Source organism: Ailuropoda melanoleuca, chromosome 10 (assembly GCF_002007445.2).
Source record: "Ailuropoda melanoleuca isolate Jingjing chromosome 10, ASM200744v2, whole genome shotgun sequence".
In the NCBI taxonomy this organism is placed as follows: Eukaryota; Metazoa; Chordata; class Mammalia; order Carnivora; family Ursidae; genus Ailuropoda; species Ailuropoda melanoleuca.
Window position 1 is genome coordinate 92,323,143 of NC_048227.1, and position 11,208 is coordinate 92,334,350.

Sequence of the window (11,208 nt, forward strand, 5' to 3'; positions counted from 1 at the left end):
ATACAATCTTCAAGGCTGCTAGAAAAAAGGAAATTTCTCAGCTTCCCTTAGCAGTAGTATGTTTCAGGCCTTAAAATATTTCAAGAGAAATTTTTCTGAGTTCTTGATCCAAGCTGCCTGTGATGCCTCCTGGCCTGTCCTTGGGGGTGAGGGAAAAACTGCCTGCCCTAACTCATGTTACTCTTTCACAGACTGCGAAGTGTCACACTCTCTCTTGTTTTGTGTTGTTGTTGTTGTTGTAGTTGTTGTCGTTGTTGTTTTAATACAGATCATAAAGCCAGTCTCTTTGGCCTTTCCACAGAAAGCTGCAGGAAAATATTTGTATTTTGCCCATTGATTCTTTTCATTCTAGGCACTCGCAAGTAACATGATGATGACCATGACTATTGCATGTGACATTTTTTCTTAAACTTCCTGTTTTTTAGTGAATGATCTGGGAGACCATTAAAAAAAATCTAAGTTTATCAGGGAATTTTCATCATTAGTCTCATAGTGGGACCTCAGCAAGCCAATTTCACCCCCCTAATTCTGTGTCCCCCAAATGAGAGGCTGGGACTAGACACTCTTCAGTTTGTTCCTTTGCAAACTCCTGAAGTTGCTTCCAGTAGAAAGAGGATGGACTTAACCCAGAGCGCTTTGGGGTCAACAAAGGATTCCTGTTTTATCAAGTGTATTGTTGGTTCCTGGCCATCTCGTTTTTTCGAACACATCACTTCTGGTGATGAGGATAGTCTCCTCTGACAAGAGAGAAGGGAAGGAGGGCAGGGCAAAGAGAACAGGAGGAAGAGCAGAAGGGAAAGGGATTGAAAGAGAAACAGGGAAGGAGGAATGGAAAGAAGGGAAGAAAGTAGTAGCCAGCAGCAATCACAGGGAACATAGATGTGATAGGTACACAAGGAAAAATCACACGTGTTTGGTGCCTGCATGTATCGTCTGCCTGAGGACGGAGTGAGTTCCTGGGACTGCTTCCTAGAATTCTATATATTTATTTGGAGGGGAAAAAATTTTATGTATTTATAATTGGGTCTAAATAAAACATAGGGCCTTGAATCAGTGGTTACCAGGCTTTTCATGGTTTGTCATCCCAAACTTTCTCCCTCCCTGCTCATAAGATATTTGATGGATGTGTGATTTCTACTGATGTTCCTTTATTCACTGTCCATTTTTATTTATAAATTTAAATTTCACAAATGGCACAAAAAACCTGCTAAGATTTTTCTTCGTGGGGAAACCCCGGGGCTTTACTGGAGGCCGCCTGTGTGTAGAGATCTCAGGGTGGACCTTGAAGACTGCATCTTGGCTTCAACCTTTTTGATGTTTTGCTAGAGATTTAAAAAGACACTAAGTTTGCATCATGCCCTGTCACAAAATTAAGAAGTAGCTTCTAATCTGTATGCTTTTCGTGGCATGCCCTTTCCAGAAATGGTTAGGAGAACGAAAAATGGCGTGCATGGGAATGTCAGCCAATTGGAACAAATATATTTCTTACCGCTCATGCTGCAGAGGGTAACCCCAGTGCTTTGCTTCCTGATGCCCAGATACTGAAAACTATTTCTGAAAGAAAGTTCACTCTTTGGTATCAAATCAATTGGAATCGATTCCTCAGTCTGACAGTTTGTATCCCTGGCCGTCATATGATCTTGATTATTGAGAATTGTTTACTATGTATTTCAAGAATCAAAGTGCTGATGAACCAGCATGGGACCCCTTGCTTCTTACCAGGGAGGGGGCTCTTCCTAGCCTGACTGGACCACTGCAGACCTACCCAAGCATCTTCTAGACACTTGGGCATTGGTTATTTGACCTAACTCCCCAAGGACTCATTAGAGCTATAAGATAAAGGGAAACAATATTAGACATGACACAGACTCAGGTAGCTTCCTGTGATCTTTCTACAGCCAGCATTAAAAGCCAGAAAGAGCCTCCCAGAAATGCATGCCCTTATGGATTAAAAAGTTTCTTTTCTATTCTTACTAGCTTTATCCTCCTTTAACTGCTGCTATGATTTACAGTTGAAAGTTTATATCCAAGTCTGCCTGCTCAATACTGATTTGAGGCTTGGGGTTGTACACNACAGATCATAAAGCCAGTCTCTTTGGCCTTTCCACAGAAAGCTGCAGGAAAATATTTGTATTTTGCCCATTGATTCTTTTCATTCTAGGCACTCGCAAGTAACATGATGATGACCATGACTATTGCATGTGACATTTTTTCTTAAACTTCCTGTTTTTTAGTGAATGATCTGGGAGACCATTAAAAAAAATCTAAGTTTATCAGGGAATTTTCATCATTAGTCTCATAGTGGGACCTCAGCAAGCCAATTTCACCCCCCTAATTCTGTGTCCCCCAAATGAGAGGCTGGGACTAGACACTCTTCAGTTTGTTCCTTTGCAAACTCCTGAAGTTGCTTCCAGTAGAAAGAGGATGGACTTAACCCAGAGCGCTTTGGGGTCAACAAAGGATTCCTGTTTTATCAAGTGTATTGTTGGTTCCTGGCCATCTCGTTTTTTCGAACACATCACTTCTGGTGATGAGGATAGTCTCCTCTGACAAGAGAGAAGGGAAGGAGGGCAGGGCAAAGAGAACAGGAGGAAGAGCAGAAGGGAAAGGGATTGAAAGAGAAACAGGGAAGGAGGAATGGAAAGAAGGGAAGAAAGTAGTAGCCAGCAGCAATCACAGGGAACATAGATGTGATAGGTACACAAGGAAAAATCACACGTGTTTGGTGCCTGCATGTATCGTCTGCCTGAGGACGGAGTGAGTTCCTGGGACTGCTTCCTAGAATTCTATATATTTATTTGGAGGGGAAAAAATTTTATGTATTTATAATTGGGTCTAAATAAAACATAGGGCCTTGAATCAGTGGTTACCAGGCTTTTCATGGTTTGTCATCCCAAACTTTCTCCCTCCCTGCTCATAAGATATTTGATGGATGTGTGATTTCTACTGATGTTCCTTTATTCACTGTCCATTTTTATTTATAAATTTAAATTTCACAAATGGCACAAAAAACCTGCTAAGATTTTTCTTCGTGGNGGTAATCACAAGTGCACAGGTTTTAATGTCAGACCCTAAACTGCATAATCGTAGCCTCTCTGAGGCTTTAAAGGATAATGCAAGGTCACAGTCACATTGCATGTAAACCAACCCTGAAAGATACAATCTTCAAGGCTGCTAGAAAAAAGGAAATTTCTCAGCTTCCCTTAGCAGTAGTATGTTTCAGGCCTTAAAATATTTCAAGAGAAATTTTTCTGAGTTCTTGATCCAAGCTGCCTGTGATGCCTCCTGGCCTGTCCTTGGGGGTGAGGGAAAAACTGCCTGCCCTAACTCATGTTACTCTTTCACAGACTGCGAAGTGTCACACTCTCTCTTGTTTTGTGTTGTTGTTGTTGTTGTAGTTGTTGTCGTTGTTGTTTTAATACAGATCATAAAGCCAGTCTCTTTGGCCTTTCCACAGAAAGCTGCAGGAAAATATTTGTATTTTGCCCATTGATTCTTTTCATTCTAGGCACTCGCAAGTAACATGATGATGACCATGACTATTGCATGTGACATTTTTTCTTAAACTTCCTGTTTTTTAGTGAATGATCTGGGAGACCATTAAAAAAAATCTAAGTTTATCAGGGAATTTTCATCATTAGTCTCATAGTGGGACCTCAGCAAGCCAATTTCACCCCCCTAATTCTGTGTCCCCCAAATGAGAGGCTGGGACTAGACACTCTTCAGTTTGTTCCTTTGCAAACTCCTGAAGTTGCTTCCAGTAGAAAGAGGATGGACTTAACCCAGAGCGCTTTGGGGTCAACAAAGGATTCCTGTTTTATCAAGTGTATTGTTGGTTCCTGGCCATCTCGTTTTTTCGAACACATCACTTCTGGTGATGAGGATAGTCTCCTCTGACAAGAGAGAAGGGAAGGAGGGCAGGGCAAAGAGAACAGGAGGAAGAGCAGAAGGGAAAGGGATTGAAAGAGAAACAGGGAAGGAGGAATGGAAAGAAGGGAAGAAAGTAGTAGCCAGCAGCAATCACAGGGAACATAGATGTGATAGGTACACAAGGAAAAATCACACGTGTTTGGTGCCTGCATGTATCGTCTGCCTGAGGACGGAGTGAGTTCCTGGGACTGCTTCCTAGAATTCTATATATTTATTTGGAGGGGAAAAAATTTTATGTATTTATAATTGGGTCTAAATAAAACATAGGGCCTTGAATCAGTGGTTACCAGGCTTTTCATGGTTTGTCATCCCAAACTTTCTCCCTCCCTGCTCATAAGATATTTGATGGATGTGTGATTTCTACTGATGTTCCTTTATTCACTGTCCATTTTTATTTATAAATTTAAATTTCACAAATGGCACAAAAAACCTGCTAAGATTTTTCTTCGTGGAGAAACCCCGGGGCTTTACTGGAGGCCGCCTGTGTGCAGAGATCTCAGGGTGGACCTTGAAGACAGCATCCTGGCTTCAACCTTTTTGATGTTTTGCTAGAGATTTAAAAAGACACTAAGTTTGCATCATGCCCTGTCACAAAATTAAGAAGTAGCTTCTAATCTGTATGCTTTTCGTGGCATGCCCTTTCCAGAAATGGTTAGGAGAACGAAAAATGGCGTGCATGGGAATGTCAGCCAATTGGAACAAATATATTTCTTACCGCTCATGCTGCAGAGGGTAACCCCAGTGCTTTGCTTCCTGATGCCCAGATACTGAAAACTATTTCTGAAAGAAAGTTCACTCTTTGGTATCAAATCAATTGGAATCGATTCCTCAGTCTGACAGTTTGTATCCCTGGCCGTCATATGATCTTGATTATTGAGAATTGTTTACTATGTATTTCAAGAATCAAAGTGCTGATGAACCAGCATGGGACCCCTTGCTTCTTACCAGGGAGGGGGCTCTTCCTAGCCTGACTGGACCACTGCAGACCTACCCAAGCATCTTCTAGACACTTGGGCATTGGTTATTTGACCTAACTCCCCAAGGACTCATTAGAGCTATAAGATAAAGGGAAACAATATTAGACATGACACAGACTCAGGTAGCTTCCTGTGATCTTTCTACAGCCAGCATTAAAAGCCAGAAAGAGCCTCCCAGAAATGCATGCCCTTATGGATTAAAAAGTTTCTTTTCTATTCTTACTAGCTTTATCCTCCTTTAACTGCTGCTATGATTTACAGTTGAAAGTTTATATCCAAGTCTGCCTGCTCAATACTGATTTGAGGCTTGGGGTTGTACACAGACCTTTAATCAGTCTTATAATTGTTATTATTTAGTCCAGGTGTGGATTTTTCCCCTTGGTAATCTATATACTGGAAAATTCTCTGTGGGACATGCTGGGAAAAAAGAAAGGATAGCACTCTTATTAAAACTTTATGAAAGAAAGACCTTTAAATCACCTACAAATATAGAGCCAGTTTCCAACATGTCATGTCAAAGCATTGCCTCTAAATTTCCATTGTTGTTTCAGGACTTAGACCACTTTTACTCACTTTAATGAGTGTAACTGCCCATTCGCCAATATAGAAAATTCAAGGTTCAACAGTGTGAAATTCTGCATTAATTATGCAGAACCTCAGTCAAGGCCATGATTTTTTCCTACACATTTTATGACACTATTTTGTCTAGACATTATGTCCTTGTTGCCCTGAATTATAGCATTTATTGCCAAATTGCTTTAATCAGTTATCACCATTCAAAACTATGTGTCCCAAAGAGTTTAGAAGGAAGCAAAGTACAGTCATGATATGAAGAAAGTAAACTGTGTTCAATTATGCATCATGTGTCTTGATTAAAATACTTATGGGGAGCCCTGTTACATTTCCTACTACCACCTCTGAGCCCAGTCATGAAAACTTAGCCAATTATATCCCACAGAGAATGTTTACCTAGAGAACTTCAAATATTATGAAGGTGAACTCAGGCTTCCTCTACCACTTGCATTCTCCATAGTCTTAAACAAAAGCGAAACAGCTAACTATATTTTCGAGTTCTCATACACGAAGATTTTGAGGGTGTCAATAATTAGCATTAAGACTATTAATAATCTTCCTTTTCAAAAATTATGCCTTGGCAAAGAAAGGGGAGTGCTGGGGCTGCGGTGGGGAGTGGAATGGGGAGTCAGCGGTAGTGAGGGCTGGTGGCCTCGACCTAGGTGACTGGGCGGTGCCAACGCAGCCTCTATCTAGAGAGTATACAAGATGACCATGGAGGAACCTGTTTCCAAAAAGGTTCGACTGAGTGAAACAGACTTCACGGTTATGCCACGAGATGAGTTAACTCTAAGAAGGAAGCAATATGAAACATATGTCCAAGCTTTGGAGGGCAAGGACACAGATCTTAATTCCAATGATGTAACTGAGTGAAGACAGTCTGAAGAAACACTAAAGCAACAATGAGGCAAACATCCTTGAAATGCAACTAGCAACCAAGGAGCAAGGGGAACAAGAGTGTCCTACTCAAATCCAGCACCTCAAGCAAGTCCAATAGCCTAGCGTTGCCTGAGATCAACAACGGTAGACCCAGTGATCAGCTTGTTTCTTCCTAAACAGGAAAGGTGAGTTGGAACAGACTAAAGACAAACAGGAACAAGCCCAAAATGAACTGAGTGCCTGGCAGTTTACGAGATACTCCCCAGTCAAGACTTCCCTGACAGTCCCACTCTGAGAGAGGTGTGGTGGGGGACAGCCAAGTACTCAGTTTCCACACCAAGACTCAGACATTTGGAGCTAAAAAAAGGCCTCATTCTTATACTATCCAGCTTATAATGGTTAAGATAAAACTTACCAGATGAACCCTGTCTTTCAGCCTTATACTCTTCCCCCCTCCCCTTGTTTCAAAGGACTGATGGTGTTGAACTATTCCAAAGAAGGGGCCACCTCCGAAAAATTCCCCTTCCAGAACATGTAGACACTTGGAAAATTTTTCTGTAAAGAAAATAGAGGGAAAAACGAAAGTCTTAAGTCTGTGGCACACTGTGTCTTCAGACAATTTGGAGGAATGAGAACGTAGAGATTTAAAATCATGAATTGAACATGTAAAATTCCAGTAAAATGTAAAAACAGAATATGTTCTTAACCTTGAGCGTAGTGAGTTAGAGACACTGTGTATCAGTTTTGCCAATAAGACTGTGGACTTCGTGATTGCTGTTGAACTTCAGGGTCAAAACTCCAGTGAGGTGAATTTTGCCCTTAAAGAGGTTTTTGTTTTTGTTTTTTGCTAAGAACCAATTTAATTGTCACTAGAGAATCAAATAATAGATGTCAGTACAAGTAGTTCATATATTCAACCATTTAGTTCGAGGCTCTATATTATTTGATTGAGCCTTAAATCAATGTGGCTGTAATCAATGGTTTGTTCCTTGAATGGTTCTAATGCTGTAGACAATCTTAGTAAGACTGTACAAGTATAAAGGCACGCTATCAAACTTCAGGCTGAAACCGTTGGAAGCATTATAAACACCCGTTTCACGGCTAGAGTGTAGTAGGCTATTGGCTGTGATGAGACTCACTGTGTTATTCTTTTCAGTAGTGAAATCAAATCCGCGTTGCCTGCAACAAGCACATGTTGAAAAGAGCATTGTCATTGATGTTAATGTGGAAATGTGTTTCTTTCATTGTATTTAGGCATTTTCTATTGCACTTTGTGTGTGTGTGTGTGTGTGTGTGTGTGTGTGTGTGTGTGTGCAGCAAAGCAATGTTGATTGAGCAATAGCAAAGTGATAGTACGAAGCTCCGGAGGAGGGAGGGGACCTGAGAGGGTTGCCCTTGCACTCTTGATATTAAATTAAATGTGCCTTGAAAAAAAATTATGTCTTGACTATAACTTCAAATAAATTCTCTCACGTAAAAAATATTTTAAGAATTCCTCCCCCTCTTTAAATTAAATGTGGTGATTGCTACCAAGATTAGATCCTTCATACTTTTGTGAATGGAATGGTTACCACTATGGAAAACATGATGGGTCTAATTCCGGCTACAATTTAACAAGAAGTCCTCAGCCAAGATTACCAATTTGATGCCTTTTATACATCACAGTTATCAAAATAGTCTTCACTATTTTAGCTATATATAAGCTTTATATATTATATAGCTATACTTATATAGCTTTATTTAGGCTCTATTACTGTGCTATATTAATGACCACATTTCTGAATCACTAAGCATATGGCCTAGGTGGCTTCTTTGTTCTCACTTTTTAAATGAAGTACTTGGGTTAGACGTTCTCTGAGGCCCATGTCAGCCCTAAAATTTTATGATTTTGTGTTCCGTGAAATAAACTGGCCATCTTGTCTTTTATATTATCCCACCTGCTAACTCAGATGTAACCTCTCCCTCATTCCCAGCAGGAAAAAAATTGGAAATATTTTATACATAGATCAGCTTTTATAAATAAAACAAAATGAAGACAAGAAGAAGGAATCAACTCAAATTTCAGCAGAAGAGAATGACATTTAAAAGACATTCCTGCCTTGAAGAAATTTGAGTCATTTTCAGATAACCCATTTGAAGTTATTTGTTGTAGACACTCCTAGAATAGGGCCAGCTAATTTTAAAAGGTTTCAAGATGAAGTTTCATCTCGTTTGGTCTGGAACATAAGACTCTATATTATTTTATAGAACTAGGTTTGACCCAGGCAGTCTTGTGGAATGTAATGATTCCAATGAATTGAGGTCATAAAATATTTAGGAAACTGTTCTTTAACACTTACACTGATACGAATACTATGCTGGCTCATCCATTTGGCCATTCTAAGAGATAGTCACCATCAGCATCTGTAAATGGATAACATCAGGTTCTAACAATGAGGAGGATTGCTAACCTATATATATGCCAGGCACTATTCTGAAGTCCTGACAGTGGTTCAAATCTGGGTACTGTTATTCTTCCCATGAAAAGGAAGGGAACCAGTGAAGAAGTGTATGTGATGAAGGGAAAAACAGCGCTGCCCTCCACCATTACTACAGGGAAGTCTTTCTTTAGACAGATTTTTAGTTAGTTCATTTATTCTTTCCTTTCCTCTCCTTTCCTTTCCTTTCCTTTCCTTTCCTTTCCTTTCCTTTCCTTTCCTTTCCTTTCCTTTCCTTTCCTTCCTTCTTTCCTTTCTTCCTTTCTTCCCTCCTTCCCTCCTTCCCTCTTTCCCTCTACCTTTCTTCCTTTCAGCGCTGACCAGTAGAACTGCCCTCTGATTCCTCACTGGTCTCTCCTTAGAATCACTCCCCATTCTGGTACCTGATCCTCCCAGGAAAATCAGGCTGCACAAACCCAAAGTCTGGGGTTATTGCTACAAGTCACCTTTCCCTCAGCCCAGACAGTCTGTGGCATCCTCAGGTGCATTTTGCATAATTACCCTTTGCAGTTTCCTCGCCAAAGATCTCATATGAAGTTAAAAGAAGAAACTCATTTTCTCCTCGGATTTCTGTGCTCCTGGGAAACTTCATCTTGAACCATTTTTTAATTAGACAGCCCTATTCCAGGAGTTCCCGAAATCCCACTTCTTGGTGTGGCTGACTTTATTGAGGACACACAGAGCTTAACACACAGGCGTCTGCAAAGATCGCTGCTGATTCTGTTGACCCGTTTAAGCCCTGGTGATTTCTCTGCCACCAGGTCCCTTCCTAAGTGGACAGCCAGCCATCCTAAAGGGGAGGTTGGTGTGAAGGGCAAGTGTCCACCAGGGATGAGTACAAGCTGTCAATTCACCATTTTCCTGCCACCTAAGATGAACCTGAAGTCTAGACCCAAAGAGAAACCCTTTTCCCAATTCTTTAAATTATTTATAACATCCTTCCTCTCTACCACCCCCAACTTGTTATCCTTTATTTCTGGAACTGAATTAAATAATGGATGCTCTGTCATGGCATTTCCATAAGGTTAAGATGAAGTAACCTGTTTAACAAGTATTTCATTAGGGAGAATGAGAAAGGTAGACTGAGAGATTCCAGTAAAAGTTTGTTATATAATTTTAAATGCTTTAAAATAACGTCACAATGTCCTTCTTTTAAAAAGATCGGTCTTTTGTGGAAGATGTTATTAGTGGAGTCCTTGAAGCAAGTGGTGGAAAATGGCTTTTTCATTACTTCAAAGGCAATATTAAAGGACCATGAAATTCAAAGCCCCTGGTTTTATCACAGACATTTTTATGTCAGGATTTAAACATTTTCCTCCTCGACATTCGTCTAACAACTCTAGTTTTAGGGGAAAGNTTGGAGGGGAAAAAATTTTATGTATTTATAATTGGGTCTAAATAAAACATAGGGCCTTGAATCAGTGGTTACCAGGCTTTTCATGGTTTGTCATCCCAAACTTTCTCCCTCCCTGCTCATAAGATATTTGATGGATGTGTGATTTCTACTGATGTTCCTTTATTCACTGTCCATTTTTATTTATAAATTTAAATTTCACAAATGGCACAAAAAACCTGCTAAGATTTTTCTTCGTGGGGAAACCCCGGGGCTTTACTGGAGGCCGCCTGTGTGTAGAGATCTCAGGGTGGACCTTGAAGACTGCATCTTGGCTTCAACCTTTTTGATGTTTTGCTAGAGATTTAAAAAGACACTAAGTTTGCATCATGCCCTGTCACAAAATTAAGAAGTAGCTTCTAATCTGTATGCTTTTCGTGGCATGCCCTTTCCAGAAATGGTTAGGAGAACGAAAAATGGCGTGCATGGGAATGTCAGCCAATTGGAACAAATATATTTCTTACCGCTCATGCTGCAGAGGGTAACCCCAGTGCTTTGCTTCCTGATGCCCAGATACTGAAAACTATTTCTGAAAGAAAGTTCACTCTTTGGTATCAAATCAATTGGAATCGATTCCTCAGTCTGACAGTTTGTATCCCTGGCCGTCATATGATCTTGATTATTGAGAATTGTTTACTATGTATTTCAAGAATCAAAGTGCTGATGAACCAGCATGGGACCCCTTGCTTCTTACCAGGGAGGGGGCTCTTCCTAGCCTGACTGGACCACTGCAGACCTACCCAAGCATCTTCTAGACACTTGGGCATTGGTTATTTGACCTAACTCCCCAAGGACTCATTAGAGCTATAAGATAAAGGGAAACAATATTAGACATGACACAGACTCAGGTAGCTTCCTGTGATCTTTCTACAGCCAGCATTAAAAGCCAGAAAGAGCCTCCCAGAAATGCATGCCCTTATGGATTAAAAAGTTTCTTTTCTATTCTTACTAGCTTTATCCTCCTTTAACTGCTGCTATG

At 40.4% G+C, this 11,208-nt stretch overlaps 1 pseudogene; it reads left to right on the plus strand.

The window, feature by feature from the left end:
* The first annotated feature begins 6,137 nt into the window (after window positions 1-6,137).
* Window positions 6,138-6,807, plus strand: LOC117804014 (annotated as a pseudogene).
* Window positions 6,808-11,208: the final 4,401 nt, after the last annotated feature.